The sequence below is a fragment of the Brienomyrus brachyistius genome, chromosome 13 (genome assembly GCF_023856365.1).
Source record: "Brienomyrus brachyistius isolate T26 chromosome 13, BBRACH_0.4, whole genome shotgun sequence".
In the NCBI taxonomy this organism is placed as follows: domain Eukaryota; kingdom Metazoa; phylum Chordata; class Actinopteri; order Osteoglossiformes; family Mormyridae; genus Brienomyrus; species Brienomyrus brachyistius.
Genome location: NC_064545.1, coordinates 22,799,898 through 22,816,597, shown reverse-complemented (window position 1 = coordinate 22,816,597; position 16,700 = coordinate 22,799,898). Strand labels below are relative to the sequence as shown.

General features: G+C 45.8%; 1 long non-coding RNA gene across 2 annotated transcripts in view; it reads left to right on the top strand.

The window, feature by feature from the left end:
• LOC125706300 (uncharacterized) overlaps positions 1-16,700 on the top strand; it is a 101,896-nt gene that overhangs the window by 65,855 nt on the left and 19,341 nt on the right. Inside the window, exons 1-3 of one of the 2 annotated variants that reach the window (XR_007381971.1) lie at positions 9,058-9,199; positions 9,832-9,894; positions 10,048-10,122. This is a non-coding gene — a long non-coding RNA (uncharacterized LOC125706300). Of the gene's footprint in view, positions 1-9,057; positions 9,200-9,828; positions 9,895-10,047; positions 10,123-16,700 lie in introns of those variants that run through there. The other variant, XR_007381970.1, reaches the window with a different exon arrangement.

Here is a 16,700-nt window from a genome sequence, read left to right as displayed (position 1 = left end):
CTGACGTTCTGGGGTTACGAGGTGGAACCAAGCATGGGAGGGATTGGATTGGGGCTGTGGGGCGGGGGGGGGGGGGGGGGGGGGGGATCAGGATAATGATGAAATCCAGGCTATTTGTTGTATTTCCATGACACTGGATTCTCTCATGTTGGTGACAAGAGGAGATATAAAGGAAACTACTAACTAGAAAGGAAGAATATGTGAAATTGCGTTGAAGGAGGAATTAGCCATAAAGAATGAGTACGGCACTAAAACATAAATGGGCATTTTCATCCTCTGATCAGACGAAATGAAAGACCAGTGAAATGCAAATGTGCCCCCGCTGGACATGCTGAGTACTGCCAGGCTGACAAATGCAAAATGGCCTATTTAAGGCCCTTGAAAGATGCTTAATGGCGGGTAATGATCGCTAAACAGGGAAATCAGAAATAAGAAGCGGGAATGAGCCTTGCAAAAATGTACTGTTGCCAGTAAATGTTTATAAGAGTCAGAGTTCAACACTATGAACAGCTGGGTGCTGTGAAAGGAGGCCATTCTGTACCAGCGATTAGTCTTTGCTACAAAGGAAAATTCTCCTTTGTCATTCTGGTGTCACTGCTCATACCTGCAGCTTTATGTTTATTTACAATTATTATTTAATGTTTGATGTTTTCTCTCTTTATATTTATGTCCCCCGTTTCACAGTCCTGGAGCTCGGCAACTAAGCATTTCATTCCATGCTACAATGAGTCACTTTGTGATAAATAAATCTTTGATTGATTGACTGATTGATTGATTGATTGATGGACTTTATGAGGCCACTGATGTTAGACAGCAGACATAATGTGGTGTGACGCTAATCTACTGTAACATTAAATGCCAATTTACACAGGGAGGGGGCTGAATGTGCCCCATAAATACACACAGCAAGTACTGTTCAGAGGTCATTCATCCGTAGACGTCCAAGAGAAAGATATGTGCTTGTGGAAGCTTTCTTACATCAGGGGAGTCATGAAGACAAGCAGGCTACTTATTGTGAAATTCATCATAGACCCTGCAGTAATATTGGATTGCATTCCCAGTCTTAAGAGCAGGCCAGGAGAGGATTAATGATTCGCTGTTGAAAAATGGGGGGGGGGGGGAGAGGAAATCAATGTGAAAATCAACAACTAAAAGTACATTAGCTTCGCTGGAAATCGTATCAATTTTGGAACTAATGTCAGCACTGTCTGAAGGGTCGCGAAGCGACGCTGAGTCTGCAGGGGAAACCTGCGCAGGCAGCTGCTCTAATAAGATGTCTGAGAGAAGAGGAGGACAGCGAACGAGTAAGAACATCACAGCCCTACAGGCGACGCTAACCATAAACCGTGTGGAATCACTGGTGACAAAACCCGCGCTCCCTTCTGTTGAGATAACAGATCTCAAAATAAAGATGTGTCTAAACCACACAGAGGTTGAGGCAAAACTGGCAACCCCACAGTATAAGGGCTTATACAGGCAATATGTAATCAATGTCAGAATACAGTGATAGATCAAAGACCTATAAAACATTAGAGAACACCACCTTCAATTAATGAAGTCAGACAAAGGGATTTTAATGGACACAAAGCACCTTGTTTCACAGACTGGTAAATTGCTTCTTAGAAATGCTCCAGTCCCCATGCAAGAAATCAGACATTTTCTAGAAATTGATCTTCAAGACTGGGTGGCTTTGGTGACAAATTGTATCATACTTCCAAATGTGCTCTTGTGCATGCAGAATTAGGGGTCTATGTCCACTCTGAAGCAGTCAGGCATGAGTAATTGTAGAGTAACATTACTTTCAGTCACTCCGCCTATGGCTGGATCCTCGTGCTCTTTAGGTTGCTCTCTCTTTATCATACGATGGATACTCCTGACTCTGAAGCTTCTAGCATTTTAAAGATTTCAGATGTGAATTAACATTCTACTGCACGATGGCACTAAATATTGCATGTGCAGGAGCAAGTTTGTTATTTCTGGGCCTCACTCAAAAAGTCACTTTTGGCCCATCCGGCATCTCTAACAAAAGGAACACGTTTATTTAATATTTAGTGTAGTGACTGTCTGTGGCCAACAGGGGGCTTGAGTGGTGGTGAACACCGCTGCTGCCCCTGCATTGACGTAAGTGTCTGCTAGGCACCCCTATTTCCTACTGCAGTCCAAAAAGGTGTCCCCTGTCTCGTACCCTCTGCTTCCTTGGGATCAGCTCCGGGGTCACAGTGACCCTACACTAGATGAGCAGTTATGGAAGATGTATGGCTGGATATGCTCTAGGACCTCATAATGAAATTACATATTCTTTATATTACAAGCTATTGGCGCTATGTTAGCAGCACTATGTGAATTTGTAGCTGTGTTATAATGGTATGAATATTAATATTAGCATTAATTGTAATTATGGCGTAGGATGGCATAAATGTTGAGTAATTTGTCTTTGTTAATACAAACCTAGCCCTGTCAAAGAGATCGGGCTTGGTAGTTGAAGGTGCTATGAAAGCTGCATATGCAAGCACAAATGATCAGAAAAAATATATAATAAAAAGATAAAATAAAGCATGAACAGCCTGCTATGGCACCATGCCCCGAAGTAACCCCCCGCCCGAGTGCTCGCCTGGCCTAATGTTCTGAATGCTCCTTTAATTGAAACCGGGTAACCATTCTGTGAAATGCATTTGCGGCCATTGGAATCAGCAGAAAATAAAGTAATCCAATTTAAAATATTGAGCGGAATTCATACGGTGGGATGTTCGAGCTCATTCCGGGTGAATTTAACAATTGATGCATTAATCTTGCTGCGCAATTTCTCATGCGAGAAAAGAAAGAGGACAGCAGGTGATGTCACCACTCTGCCGAGACAAAGGATGTTTTGATCGGAGCCGAAATCTTATTCTGATGTGATCTGTGTCTGTCACCTGTACCGTAAGCTCAAGGCTGCTGTCAGTGTGTGTTTAGTGGGAGAGAAGCTGTGATATTCTCCCTGAAACCCTCCATCAATAACAATGTCAGGGATCTGTGATATTAAACTAATTGGCATCAGTCCAATGCCTTAGTGAATGTAGCCATTTAAATTCACCCTGAATCGGTTTGTAAATGAGGACCTTTTTGTATGCGGTAACGAAGGATAACATTCATTACGACGCCTTCAGTAACGTTTGCTGAAATGTCAACTTGTCTCTCCCAGGGGAAAAAAAGCCACATTCACTAAAGAAATATAACGACTCATAACTGGCAATTGGTTCAAGCAGGACAGCGAGCCAAACCATGTGACTCGGGAATGGAAGAAAGGAATAAGGGGATGAAAATGGGAATGTGTTTGACAAAAAGAAGCAGGAAATCATATATCCGGGTAGTAAAGCCCCTTGCGAATGAATGAATGTGCTCAGATGTGCCCAAGGATTTTACAAAATGGTATATTAGCTGCATATACATTTCCACACTTCTGTGTAATTCACCAAATGAAGCCTTAACACTTCAGCCTAATTCATTGTTTTGAGTGGCCGGTTAGTGTCACGTGACTAGGTCATGTGACCACCATGAGACCATCCCTGAAAACAGCTGCACCAAAATGGTCCGTTTATAAAATGCAAACCAACCAATCAAGTACATCACGTGAGCTATACGTGACCTCTGTTATTTTCCAGCGGGAATATAAGAGCTCTCTGTCATTTGTTAATGTCAATATTCACATTGTTTTTTTTCTCATTATGAGCTGGTGAGGGCAGGCCATATTGTGGGAATGCCTCAGGCTAGTTAGCATAATGTCTGGGTCATCCATGAAATCAAAACAAATGTGTTTTTCATGGAAAATACCGTGTGGTGGCCGCTGCTGGTTATCGCTGTTAATGTGCGTGCGCGTGAAAAGCGGCGTTCTTACACTCCTATTATCCTCGCCCTGTGAACTGCCGCCACTCTGACATTTTCTATCATTTTGTAATCTGGAGATGAATATTTATAGCAGGCTTAGGGTGAAACCTTTTTTAAACGTATTGTGGGCATTTCGGAAAGTGATTTATGCACACGTTATGGCTGGGACACAGACGTTCCTGAGCCAAATATGACCGCTGAACAACCGCTGTCCAAAACTCGACTTTAAAGTGAATGAGTGACTGTGGTTGACTTCAGAACTTAAATAAACAAAAAAAAAAACATTTTGTGCTTGGCTGTTAGAGGACACTGTGCTTTATATTACACATGAGTTCAAGGCATCTTTTGCTGATGCAGGGTAAATAGCCTATAGTATTATAATATTATAATGTAGTGTCAGCTTAAATCAGCATTTGAAACTATGTACTTCCTGTAAATTGCTGTGTAAGGTAGGGAAAGTGAAATATAGTTTAATTATAGTTTATCCAGCCTCTATAAAGTTTGTTTCTATTTCCTCTTAGTTTGATCTCCTGGGCTGAGGGCTGATGTCATTGAAGGCTGACATTTCCATGTCTCACAGCAGAGTCAGAGACAGCATGCTAATGCAGGGAGACGTATGCAGGTCTGGGGAGCTAAGGCAGCAAAAGGTGCAGCTTTAGCCATCAGACACAGTCCATGGCAGTTTGGTCCCAGTTCCATGCTTTTTAGTCAAGGTACATCCTTCATATACCTTGATTAAAAAGAACATGCTAACATACTAATTCAGAGATGTTGAGCCAGAAGAACCTGCTAACATGCTAATTCAGGGATGTTGAGTCAGAAGAACCTGCTAAAATGCTTATTCAGGGATGTTGAGTCAGAAGAACCTGCTAACATGCTAATTCAGGGATGTTGAGTCAGAAGAACCTGCTAACATGCTAATTCAGAGATGTTGAGTCAGAAGAACCTGCTAACATGCTAATTCAGGGATGTTGAGTCAGAAGAACCTGCTAACATGCTAATTCAGAGATGTTGAGTCAGAAGAACCTGCTAACATGCTAATTAAGAGATGTTGAGTCAGAAGAACCTGCTAACATGCTAATTCAGGGATGTTGAGTCAGAAGAACCTGCTAACATGCTAATTCAGAGATGTTGAGCCAGAAGAACCTGCTAACATGCTAATTCAGAGATGTTGAGCCAGAAGAACCTGCTAACATGCTAATTCAGGGATGTTGAGCCAGAAGAACCTGCTAACATGCTAATTCAGGTATTTGGAGTCAGAAACTCTGATAGCATGTTCTGGGGTATACCTGAAAAGTCTGAGCCCCCTGATAAAATGCCACCTTGCCCTCCAACCCCTGCCAAATGTTACATATAATTTTACATATTGAAGGGCCCCTGTCAAGTGCTGGGCCCTCTGAATCTGTCAAGGTATTCATACCCATCCAACGCCCCTGAGCATGCTAATTTCGATAAGGCTGAGACACAGCCGGCTCTGCTACCTTGCCCGTTCAAATGTAAGTCCAGGCAAATAGGCCTGCGGATGGATACCCCGGGGGGGAGGTGAGATACGGCTTTTCCCTCTCGTTGGTGCTACATATCTCAACGCCGCCTTGGATGACCACTGGCATGACTCAGGATAGCTGTGTCCAAAAAGGAGGACACTCATGAAAAATTGTTCAGTGGGGGGGGGTGTGTGGGTGTACCATACATACTATATTTTTGTGTGTCCAGGGGTGAGGGAGAGTAGCACTACAGCACTACTGTAGTTAATGGGGAGGGGGTAGAGAAAATGAGGACGAGGAGACTGAAAGGAGGACTCGCAGAAGCAGTCTGGGTAGGGGCTCCTGAAGGAAATCCAGGGGAGGGGTCACCCTAACGCTGACCCAGGGCCCAATGTAATCCCGCCTGTTACCATATCTGCTCTCAGCTGCTGGTTGGAACGATGGGCTGTGTTGTGGGGAAGGATTTCTCCATGTGAGAGCCGTGAAAAGTGCTCTGCTCGGAATGCTGCTCAGTTAGATAAAACTGCTGCGTAGACAGGGAAATTATACATTTGCAAAGGATATTAAGGTGCAGTGTTTAGCGTCTCCGATAGAAATGAAATGTCTACAGTGCAAAGTCTGTTGTTTTAAATGTTTTAAATAATTTTCTTGCAGGCAATCTTCCTTTATAATAACTTTGTCTGAGAATAGATCTCTGTGGAGATCGCTAGGTTTCCCTCCCAGGCTCCAGTAATCAAATATATATCAAAACTATTGAGATCTCAATTATTTTTTTGTGTCAGTGCGATATCTCATTTTGAATCTCATTTTAATATTAATTTTCAATTTTTTTTATATCATTCAAATTTTTATTAACTTTAACAAGGTTGGTACATGACAAGTAAACATGAAGCGGGACATTACACCAGCAACACAACAAATATTAATGAAATGGCTATAAAAAAAAAGAAAATAAAAAAGTAAAAAGGAGGGAAGATACAGCATGAATCATCAGACAATACAATGTGATTCATGTTATGATATTTATCTGTCATTCTAATCAACATTTAATATTAATTTTCAAAAATCAAACCAAATAATTCATACAATTAAGTTCACGTAGCCCTGGGAAGTATGAAGTTTGTCTCCTGTTGCATCGTGACCTGAGGGGTGTCCCTTTAAGCCCCCTACTCAGCACCCGTCGCTCAGGTGCCAAAGTGCTCGTACTCAAACTCATAGACTGTTCAATGAAGTCAAACTGAATGAATTCAAATAAAATTATTACCTTTGGGTGGGGGGAAACTGAATCATTAAATCCGGCGTGCTTTAGAGGATTCTGGGAGTCCAGCCTAACGGGATCAATAGCGACAGCCTGCATGGGGGGTTAGGCGCTAAGAGGCCTGGCCTCTCGGCACGAGGCTTTATCTGCTGAACTGACTCAATCTGCAGAGAAATGGTGTGAACTGCAAGGCCTCCTTCTGTCTGCTTGACTTCATCACATCACTCAAAGTGGCTCCAATCAAGCCAAATAGGCTGCCGGGATGGAGATGTTTGTCTCTATGAATATTTATTTGCATGGTAAAATGAGCTGTCAGCCGTGGCTTATGGCGGCTGCACTTGACAGTGCAGGCGATTGTGAGCGGCTCTTTCTTTCTTTTTCTTTAAATTTACGTGTCTGGCTTTTCACCAGAGTGCTCAGGGTGGCTTAGGCTGGGGGGTAAAGGGGCTGTTTTGTGTTGGATCCATTCAGTCATGGGTTTACTTATTTGACTTCTCTGTGAATTGATATTTATGATTAATTTTAGCTTCATGCTGATTTAAAAATTTGCAGGCAATGTTAGTTGCAGATTTGGGGGGAAAAAAAGCAAAGCTACATATCAGGGGCTGCAGGGGAGGCAGAGTGAATGATTCAGGGAGACTGGAGATAGGAAAGGAAGAAACACAATGAGATTTCGGAAACTCGGCACGACGTCTGCGTGTCTTGGAGATGTATTTGTGTTTTCTTGTCGCTCTGCGGGGAGGGGCAGGTGATCGCTGCTCTGTGACTGATGCGCGCTGTACGTCATCCTGTCTGGCAGCCGTGCTGGAGACGGTGCGGCTGGCGTGGAAATGTTCTCCGGTGGAGCAGATGCAGGTACCATGTGGTTCAGCTCCTCCAGCGGCCGGCTGAGACCGTGGAGGCTGCTGAGCCTGAAGGGACGCACCTGACCAAAGGCGTAGATGTAGATATAGAATGTTGGCACGTGCCTTTAGCAATATTGTAGGAAGACCGGATGTGTTTGGTGGGACTGGGGGGGTTTGGGGCTGATTCGGTGCCTACCGATGTTGAAACCAAACCTACGCCCAAGCGTCTCATGTTAGTCTGCAGGTTCTTGCAAATCATAGTGGCCCTAAACGCTGCTTTACTATGCTGGGAAACTGAGGAGACCAGCATCCTATAGTCAAAAGAACAGCTGCTCCATTTGCTTATGTAGCAGACGCTTTTATCCAATGGGGCGCAGAGGCGAGGCAGGGTCAGCCAGTCCCTGGAGGTGTTGGAGGGGTGGGGTTAAGGGCCGTGCTCAGGGGCCCAACAGTGAAACTACTCTGCTGACCTCAGGACTAGATCCAGCGACCATCTGATCACAGGCTCAGCATTCTAACCCAATAAGCCACACAGCGCGCCCTAGTCATAAAGTGCCTGTCATGTAGAGCAGTGGTTCTCAATCCTGTTCCTGGCATCTCCTGTGCCAGAATGTTTTCTTTCCAATCCCACTTTAATCAGGCTTATATGGCGCTTAATAGGCTAATAATGAATGTGGCAGGTTGAAAGTGTGGGTTGGAATGAAAACGTTCTGGCGGGACTGAGAACCACTGATGTGGAGCAGGGGCTACGCCATCACACTCACCCAGGAAGGCTTCACGGTCTTCACTGCTGAAGCTCCAGCTTGGAAAGCAGCACCTTGGTGGCCTGGGGACGTGGCAGAGACAGGCCACGTCCCCAGGCCACATCCCCAGGCCACGTCCCCAGGCCACATCCCCAGGCCACGTCCCCAGGCCACGTCCCCAGGCCACGTCCCCAGGGCTGAGACCCGGCTCTGGAGCACTGATCCGGTTTGTCCGTCCCTTGTTTGCTGAATCATGTATAAATTGTTCAATTTCATTTCATTTTGGCCCCAGTAACCCAGACCAGTGAATCTGTCCTGTAGCTGACCGGCCAGTTGTAGCTGTGAGGTTTAGAAGCAGAATCCCTGTATTTGCCGTATACAAAAAAAATAAAAGTTGTTTTGGTGACATGAAGTATACAGTTAAACATACAATCAAGACAAAAGTACATAAAAAACAAATGGAAGAGGAAAAAAACAGGGACAGAAATAAAAATGTGCAATCTATAAATAGCACATACACCTATAAATAAAGGTGAAGCAGATAGATTTAGGGTACAAACAGCTTTGGGGTATATGTGCTATGGAGTGCCATTGACGATCCTCTGCTTTCATTTCCCAAAAGGGCGCCTTTATTTTTGACTCCTCATTCAGTGTTGATCTCTTCTCTGCTCCAAACCTGTTGTTCCTGCAAAGGAAACCCCCCCATAAACCATTATCCTTCCCTCCGCTGTCCCATGGCCATGAGCACCTGTTTGTCTCGGTCATTTTAAGTAAAAGTTTATTTAGTTGTAAGTGTGTTATTTCATCTCTGTCCGTGATTTTGACCTCTCTGAGTCCCTCTCCTCTCTCCATAGATGTGGCGTTCTGCATGAACGTGGTCCCAAAACTCCTGAGATCCCGCCCTGCACGCCAAAACCCCACGCCGTGTATCCGCTGTGGGCTGACGGTGCCCCATGAGATCACGCTGCACGGCTGCACCATTCCCAAAACAAGGCTTCAGCAGAAGTGAGGCTTCTAAGTGGGACTGCAGTCAAAACAGACACTCTCTGCAATTTGCATGTCATTATACCAATTTGTGACATGAAAAGGAAGCAAAACTGGCATGCAAAATGCCGTCTACTAGCGTTTGGCTGAGAACCCGTTGGGATATTAACGGCGTTTAACATAAGGAGAGTGTGACGAGTACGTCGAGTGCATTCGGATGGGGTAGGAGTTATAATTCGGAATTACCGTGGTAATTTGCTAAATGTATGTGAGCCGACCAGCTTGTTGCACTGAGTAATGACCGGTGTCCCAGTACGGGCTTGCCTCGCGCCCTGAGAAATGTCCACCAGGGAACAAGTAATGAGACTTCTGCCTCCAGCCGGCGTGCAATTACCCAGATTCGTCTGCAACCGGCGCTGGAATCGAAGTCACACCACGCCCTGACTGGCTCCTGCGTCGTCACGGCGATGCACTGAGTCATTCCTTCCCCTGCTTAATGCTATAATAACCCGTTAATGGAAGGGACCTCTCTGATATGCATATAACGGCAGTCGCTGTCATTCTAACGGACTGGAATGAAGTTTATCCTTTAATCGCTTCTGTTAAAGAACACTTGTGTTTAGTCGCTCTGTTTGTGTTCTTTCCCCCAGCAGAACCGGGCCATGGTGTCACAAACAGGCAGGGATACCACACGACTGCTGTCACAAACAACTGAGGTGCGGATCATCCCGAAATAACAGCAGTGTGGGGAAGCCCACCTCCTCAGAGAATTGGAGTGGGGTGGGGGGGGTACTCTCTACAGAGGGTTTTGAAGCAACTCACTCTGCAGCTCCTGTCGTACTCATGCTGTTATTTACCTTAAAATCCAGATTCCACGCAGAGCAGCCTGAACGTCAAAGCTATTGATCACAAGGGCGTCATTAAAGGAGCAGAATATTCCGGCAGTAAGTACCCTTGATTCCACCGCATGTATCATCCCGAAGGGCCTGGAAGATGCTTTGCCTTGTGGGTTGGAGGGGGGGGGTTAGGCAGTTCTGCACAAATAAATTTACAGATAGACGTTTCATAAATGTAAATGTGAAATGCAGGGGTGTGTTACAAAATCTCGCCTCATTTGAAGGTTTATTGTCGGGACATTTGAGGGGGTGGGGGCGGCCACAGAATCAGGCTGCAGTCACATGCATACGGTACTCCATGTAGTACTTCCTGGGGTGAAAGGTCAAGCCATTTGCCCCTCTGATGAAATTCTTATTGTGAAGGGCAATCAGGAGCGACACGCCAGCTTCCAGGTTGCATTGCCACTTGGAGATAAATGTCACTCACAGACAGTGAAATTATAACCTCAATGGACTTTGCTGTTTTATTGGCCCGGGTCAACCCCCCCCCCCCCCGCTGGATCGCTGTATGGAAATGAAATGGATCATTGTGCCACTATTTCAGGACTTAATATACAGGTGCAGGCCTGTCAGGGTCAGATCAAGCTTGATTTGAAGAAAGCTCTGAGTGGGACAGTGAATCGAACCCATGTCACACTGGCATGGAGTTCAGACAAACAGGGTTACTGTGGGACGGGGTTTGCCCTGTTCAGGTGGGTGGGGACAGGGGCAGCACGGAGGAAAACAATAAAATACAACACAGCTAGAAACAGCAGCGTGTACAGGGGTGGGACCGAAGGGCCACTGAATGCTGATTGGACTTGGAGTTCCTCCTCCCCTGTCACTCACCCATTCAAAACATATCACTGGCTAATGATAAGCTTGGTCCCTCTGTACGAATTATGACCCCTGTATCCCTCCCCCCACCTAAAAAAATCCTAGAATTGTATCTGACTAGAAAGAGGAGACCACATAATTTTAGCATGAATGGGAGGAGAGTGATTCAGCACAGACACTTAATTCTCACGAGATACAGTAATCATGGCTGCCCGATCTGTGTATGACACTCAGACCTCATATGCACATACTGCGTAGGCGTAGCTCCTGTATGCAAAACACGCGTCACATGTACAGAACACGCACAGAGTCTCCCGGGGAAGGCGGAAATCGACTCCTGACGCCACGACTTTTCCCTTTCCGTGGATATTTTAATACAACTGGGCAGATTAATTGACGAGCCTGACGGGTCTCACTGTGGCGGATGTGACGTTGATTATTTATGGCGCAAAGCGACACCATTCGTACTGTTTAATCAGATCAATTCATTGAACATGTACGAGTGTCCTTGATGTTCCATTATATACAAATGATCACAGTACTCTGCCATTGCTCATTATAACTCTGACTGCAGGCAGATAATGAGCTGAACGATATGGGAGGGTTTAAGTGCTGCAACCCAACACAATTACACAGTATTTAAAAATAGTATTTAAAGTAAGTAATACTTGCTTTAGGACAGAAAGTAAAGGGTTTTGGGTATGAATCCTGGCTGTGTGTTTATATACGTGCTTGTATATACTACATTGTGGGGACCAGGAACCTGACACTATTTACCTTGTGGGGACATTTTGTTGGTCCCAACAAGGGAATACTCATTATTATAAAAATCTGTTACTGCCATTTAAAAAGCTAAATTAGCCAAATGTCTTTTATTTTGTTAAGGATCAGGTTGGGAAACGGTACCATAGTTAGGATAAGGCTTATGCCTTTAGGAATGAATGGGCGGTCCCCAGATATAAATACAATCGTGTGTGTGTGTGTGTGTGTGTGTGTGTGTGTGTGTGTGTGTGTGTTTGCTGGGTTTCCACTCTGGTTTTCGTATCACAGCTCAAAATATGCAGGTAGGTGCAACATTGTTCGTATTGTTTGTCTGTGTGTGACTGTATGCTCTAATTCATAACCTGTGCATCCTGGAATAGGAGCCAGGTACTTGTTGAGCCTTTATGGAAGATCGGTGGATGGATGGATGGATGGATGGATGGAGGCAGGTGTGTGATGGTTAATCAAAAAATATACATCATTTTAGAAAGTAGGGGAAGTTTCAGCATAGTTGGCTTGTGAGTCATCCCAAAGTTTGTAGCTGTCAGCTCTGCTGCACTCAGACCTGTTTCTGGTCGGCAGGTGCAGAGAAACATTTGATTCTGGGTGGGGGGGCTGGGAAGGCGATTTTAATTTGCCAATTAGGGTCCTTTCCGATGTCTGTATGACGGGGTGGAGGAAAGATGGAAGACACGCAGCAAGCACAAAAGACAGAGGTTTCGGCAGGGAAGGAGCTAAACGGGCTGAGGATCTTGGGGGTTTATGGCAAACTACAATGCTTGTGCTCCCCAGACGGAGTCTAACTCCCAGAACATATCTAGCCTGAAAATATAACATACATTTGATCCATCTATACAGTAATGCAGTTTTAAGAACATACATGCTGACCATGCGGGTGCAGGTTTGAATCAAATGCGGGTTCATGTTTGCCTTCATGTGGGAGATCGCTGTTTTCCATGAGGACTGAACCAAAAAAGCCGTGGTTTGATCTTCAGCAGGGGCTCCCTACAGCTCCCCCATGTTTGTGACTTTTAGAGAAATGCATTTAAAAAGGGTTTCTATTTAAAGGGTAGAAGTAATTGTTGCACAGAAGAGGCGCAGATAGAACACCTGACAGTGTCTCACTGGTGCTGATGTCAGGTCTGCAGTGTTGCCTGACTTGTAAACAAATGGCTCATACAGTACTTAAAATAAACACAGATGGGTCCCTGGGAATCTCAGGCTGCCGAAGCCTTAAAAATGTGCGGGACGGGAGCAGAGAGCCACATAGGAGAGGCTGGGGCTAATTTGTCATATATTATTGAGAGTCTTAAGAGAAAACTGCCTCTGAAGAACAGAACAGACAGGTGAGAGAGAGAGGCATTGGGCTCTGATATGGATGGCAAGAGGAATCACAACTCAAACTTTTTAACAGGAGAAGCACTGGGCGGGGCGTTGTCTGGCTCTGCGCGTTCGGATGCTCTGGAACCGGAATGTTGTCAGTTCAGATCCCAGGGTCCGCAGAGTGATGTCACTGCTAACCCCCAATTGCTCCAGTGTCTGCTGACCCTCCTTTCTCAGTCATCCCATTGCATGAAAGCATCTTCTAAATGTGTGAGTAGTAACCGGTGCTCACACAAACTGTGATGGTTCAGGTGTCTGTGTGTGGATTTTGCATCTTCGCCCCATATTATCCTGAGGTTTCCTCCTGGTACTCTGGTTTCCCCCCACAGTCCCAAAACATGCTATGGTGAATAGACACTTCCAAACTACCTGTATAGTAGGTGTGCGTGTGTGAGTGAATGGTATGTGAGTGTGCCCTACCTTGTGGCCATAGGCTCCGTAACCTTTGTGACCCTGAATAGGACAACTGGGTAGGGTGGATGGATGGATGGATGGATGAATGGATGAACACGGACTGTACTAGTCAGGGGAGAGTCAGAGGTATTGGAATATGTTCTATTCTACATACAGACTAACGCATGACTGATGTTGGTTTAAATCAGCATTTTAAGCAGAAGAGATACAATTTTAATGGCAAATCTTTCCAAAAGCTGCAGCTCCTCCTTCCCAAAAGCATGTTTATATGGGACACTTATCTCACCCTGCTAGTGCCACCAAATGTTATCGCGCGTTTCCCGTGAATCTGACGGTGCCGGAAGATCATGGGAGAGTACTGGGGATGTTCAGACTGGCATCTTAAAGCTGACTGCGCTCACAATGAGGATTTACGGTGTAATCAGTATCCGGCTGCTCTGTGGGCGCCCCCACCCACCTGACCGTACCTCTGGGTTTACGACCGTCTGCAGCAATGCGGTGCACAATCGAGTCGAACTGCCCGTAACCGGATGCACGCCTGCATTCCAGCAGAGACACTAGTGCAATTAAAAGGGCTGCTCTGTGTGCATGTCTGTGTGATTGCCTGTGTGTTTCTGTTAGTAATTCTTTGAGATTCTCTGTACTTGTGTCTGTGTGGTTCTGTGCGCTTTTCTGTCTGTATGTTTTTGTCTGTGTGTTTATGATTCTATGTGTTTATGATTCTATGTGTTTCTGGGTGGACCACTGTGGTCAGCACACTCGCTCCTCCTCGGAATGCTTGGATAGAGATAATTAGCCGTGCCGGTGAGCAATCTCCAGAAATGACCCCCCCCACCCCCCACCCCCCTCGACCCTCACCCACAGTTGGACGTGGGCCTGGGGGCGGGGGCAGGGAGCAGCGCCAAGCGCTGTGGATGGCTGAGTACATAAAGGCGGCGTCAGAGTATGTGTGGATTTGCCAAACGCTTCGCGGGGCCGATAGCGCCGCCAAGCCTAGTCGCGAGCCATCGATCACGGCGCGGGAGGCCTCTGTGATTCCGGAACGGGAATCCAAGGCGGGAGCCGGGCAGGGATTCCCACAGAATATTCATGAGATCAACTAGAGCACAAGAACTGGCAACAACAGCGACGGCTCTCGCATTTTGGAGTTTGGCCACTTTAATTATTGGGACAAGCGCCACCTCCCCACCAGGTGCTTATTGAATTAAATTTTTTCTTTCTTTTTTTATTTACTTCGTGTTTCCTAATAGCAGATAGGAGGGGGTGCAAAGGGGATGCGTCACAAGCTCCCGCAGAGACCTTCTCCGTGACACTCGTCACATTCATGGGCTTCACGTGCAAAGGGGCCAAGGGATGGAATCAATTTGCATGAAAATGGGGTGGCCCTGAGTGCAGGGGCCCCATTCTCTATGATGGGTTCTCACCCCGCAACCCCCCCCACCCCACCCCCTACCAGTGCCCCCACTGGATGCTCAGAGCACCAGCCCACTAAGGACATGTAATTGAGATGCCAAGATAATGGAGCCGCTACAGATAATCAAACTCGTCAGATAGTACAATTGGAGTTTGTTTTTATTCACAGGAACCTAATGACAGAGATCTCCTTTTTTTGGTCAGCCTCCCCCATCCCGTTTTACCAGGTGCCCTAGCGACGACGTCAGGAAGTCGTGCTGCTGTGGGGTGAGGGGAATAGGGGATGCATTCTCTGTTTGTTCTTAGGGTAGAACAAAAAATGACTGAATGAGTCAGAACATATTTGTGTGAGCAAAGCTCCCAGGAGCATCATGGACAGCAAGATACGCAAAAAAAAACGAATTTCCCCATACAGGATCCATAAAGTATCAGTATTATTGTTCCTTATAGAGTCAAAAAGTTACTGTGAAGTTACTTGATTAGTATTTATAACCATATACAGCCCAAGGTCAGTGTGAACCTGCTGCCAAAATCCGAGCTGAAAAAATAAAAGTCAAATCAAGAAATAAAAATGAGGTTAAACGTTGGTGTTCTTCTGAGAACAGCCTGGGTGTGGCTCCCTTTCGAGCCTCACAGTTAAAATTATTTACCGGCAGGAAACCGCCAGGCTGGAAGAAAGTTTCAGCACAGCATGAGACAAATAACTTTCCACTTAATCTGTTTAAAATTCTGATGCAAAATTCACACGTTTTCCTGTAACAGTCAACACGGCATCGCCAGTGCGAAAGGTAACTGGAAAAGAAGATTGGCGACTAATAAAAAAAAGTATCGAAAGCCAAATGAATTTCTCTTTACACAAATATGAATTTCTGCAAATAATTTATTAATAAATCATATAATCTGTACAAATATTAGGTCTGTTTGAGGCTTTCAGGAGTTGACTGCTAGTGAGAGGCACTGTCCACTCAGGTATCCACAGGTCAGGTTGGGGAACATGCACTGGTTGCTGCACCCACCATATGACAAAACACCTCAGGATCCCGGTTGGGAACCTCCCTCCCATGCTGACATGCAATCCAGTCTCACCCTCCGGAAATGGATGTCTATCTGCTCCCTTGGCCTGGTCCAGCCACTTTGGTCCTCAGCAGTGAGGATCCTGCGAGCCGAATCACTCTCAGGGAATCGCGCCATATTGCTGTAGTGCCGTAACTGACGCTCCCTCGCAATGCAGATAATGTGCCTCATTCAGGACTCCCTGAGCTACCGCTCATTCAACACAAAGCCAAACCAACAATACCCAAGGACTCTCCAAAGATACATAATACCAAAGGAGTCCCTGTTTCACAGCCATACAGCAAAATAGGGAGAAGCCGGCATTCTAAAGACTTGGCCTTCATCCCACGAAGTCTCAGGATGTGCCACAGGGCAGCTTGATCAAACTAATCGAATGCCTTATGAAAATTGACAAAGGCTACAAAGAAATGCCGATATCTGCACTTGCGCTCGATGGGAACCCTCAGTACCGGGATGCGGTCGATAGCAGACTTCTTAGGCGTAAAACCAGACTCCTGCGGTCACAGGTAGGCGAGCAAGTGATCACAGATGCTGTCGAGGACGACCCTAGCAAAGACCTTCTCCAGCACTGAGAGCAGTGTTATACCCCTGTAGTTGTCGCAATCCAGGCGATCATCCTTCCCTTTCCAGATAGGGACTACAAGTCCCATTTTCCAGGCAGTTGGGATGATGCTGTCTCCCAAATGGAAACGAAGATTGCCTGCAATGCCAGGAGGACAGCCCCAATACCACAGAATACCCGATACCCTCAGCTAGCTCACCAG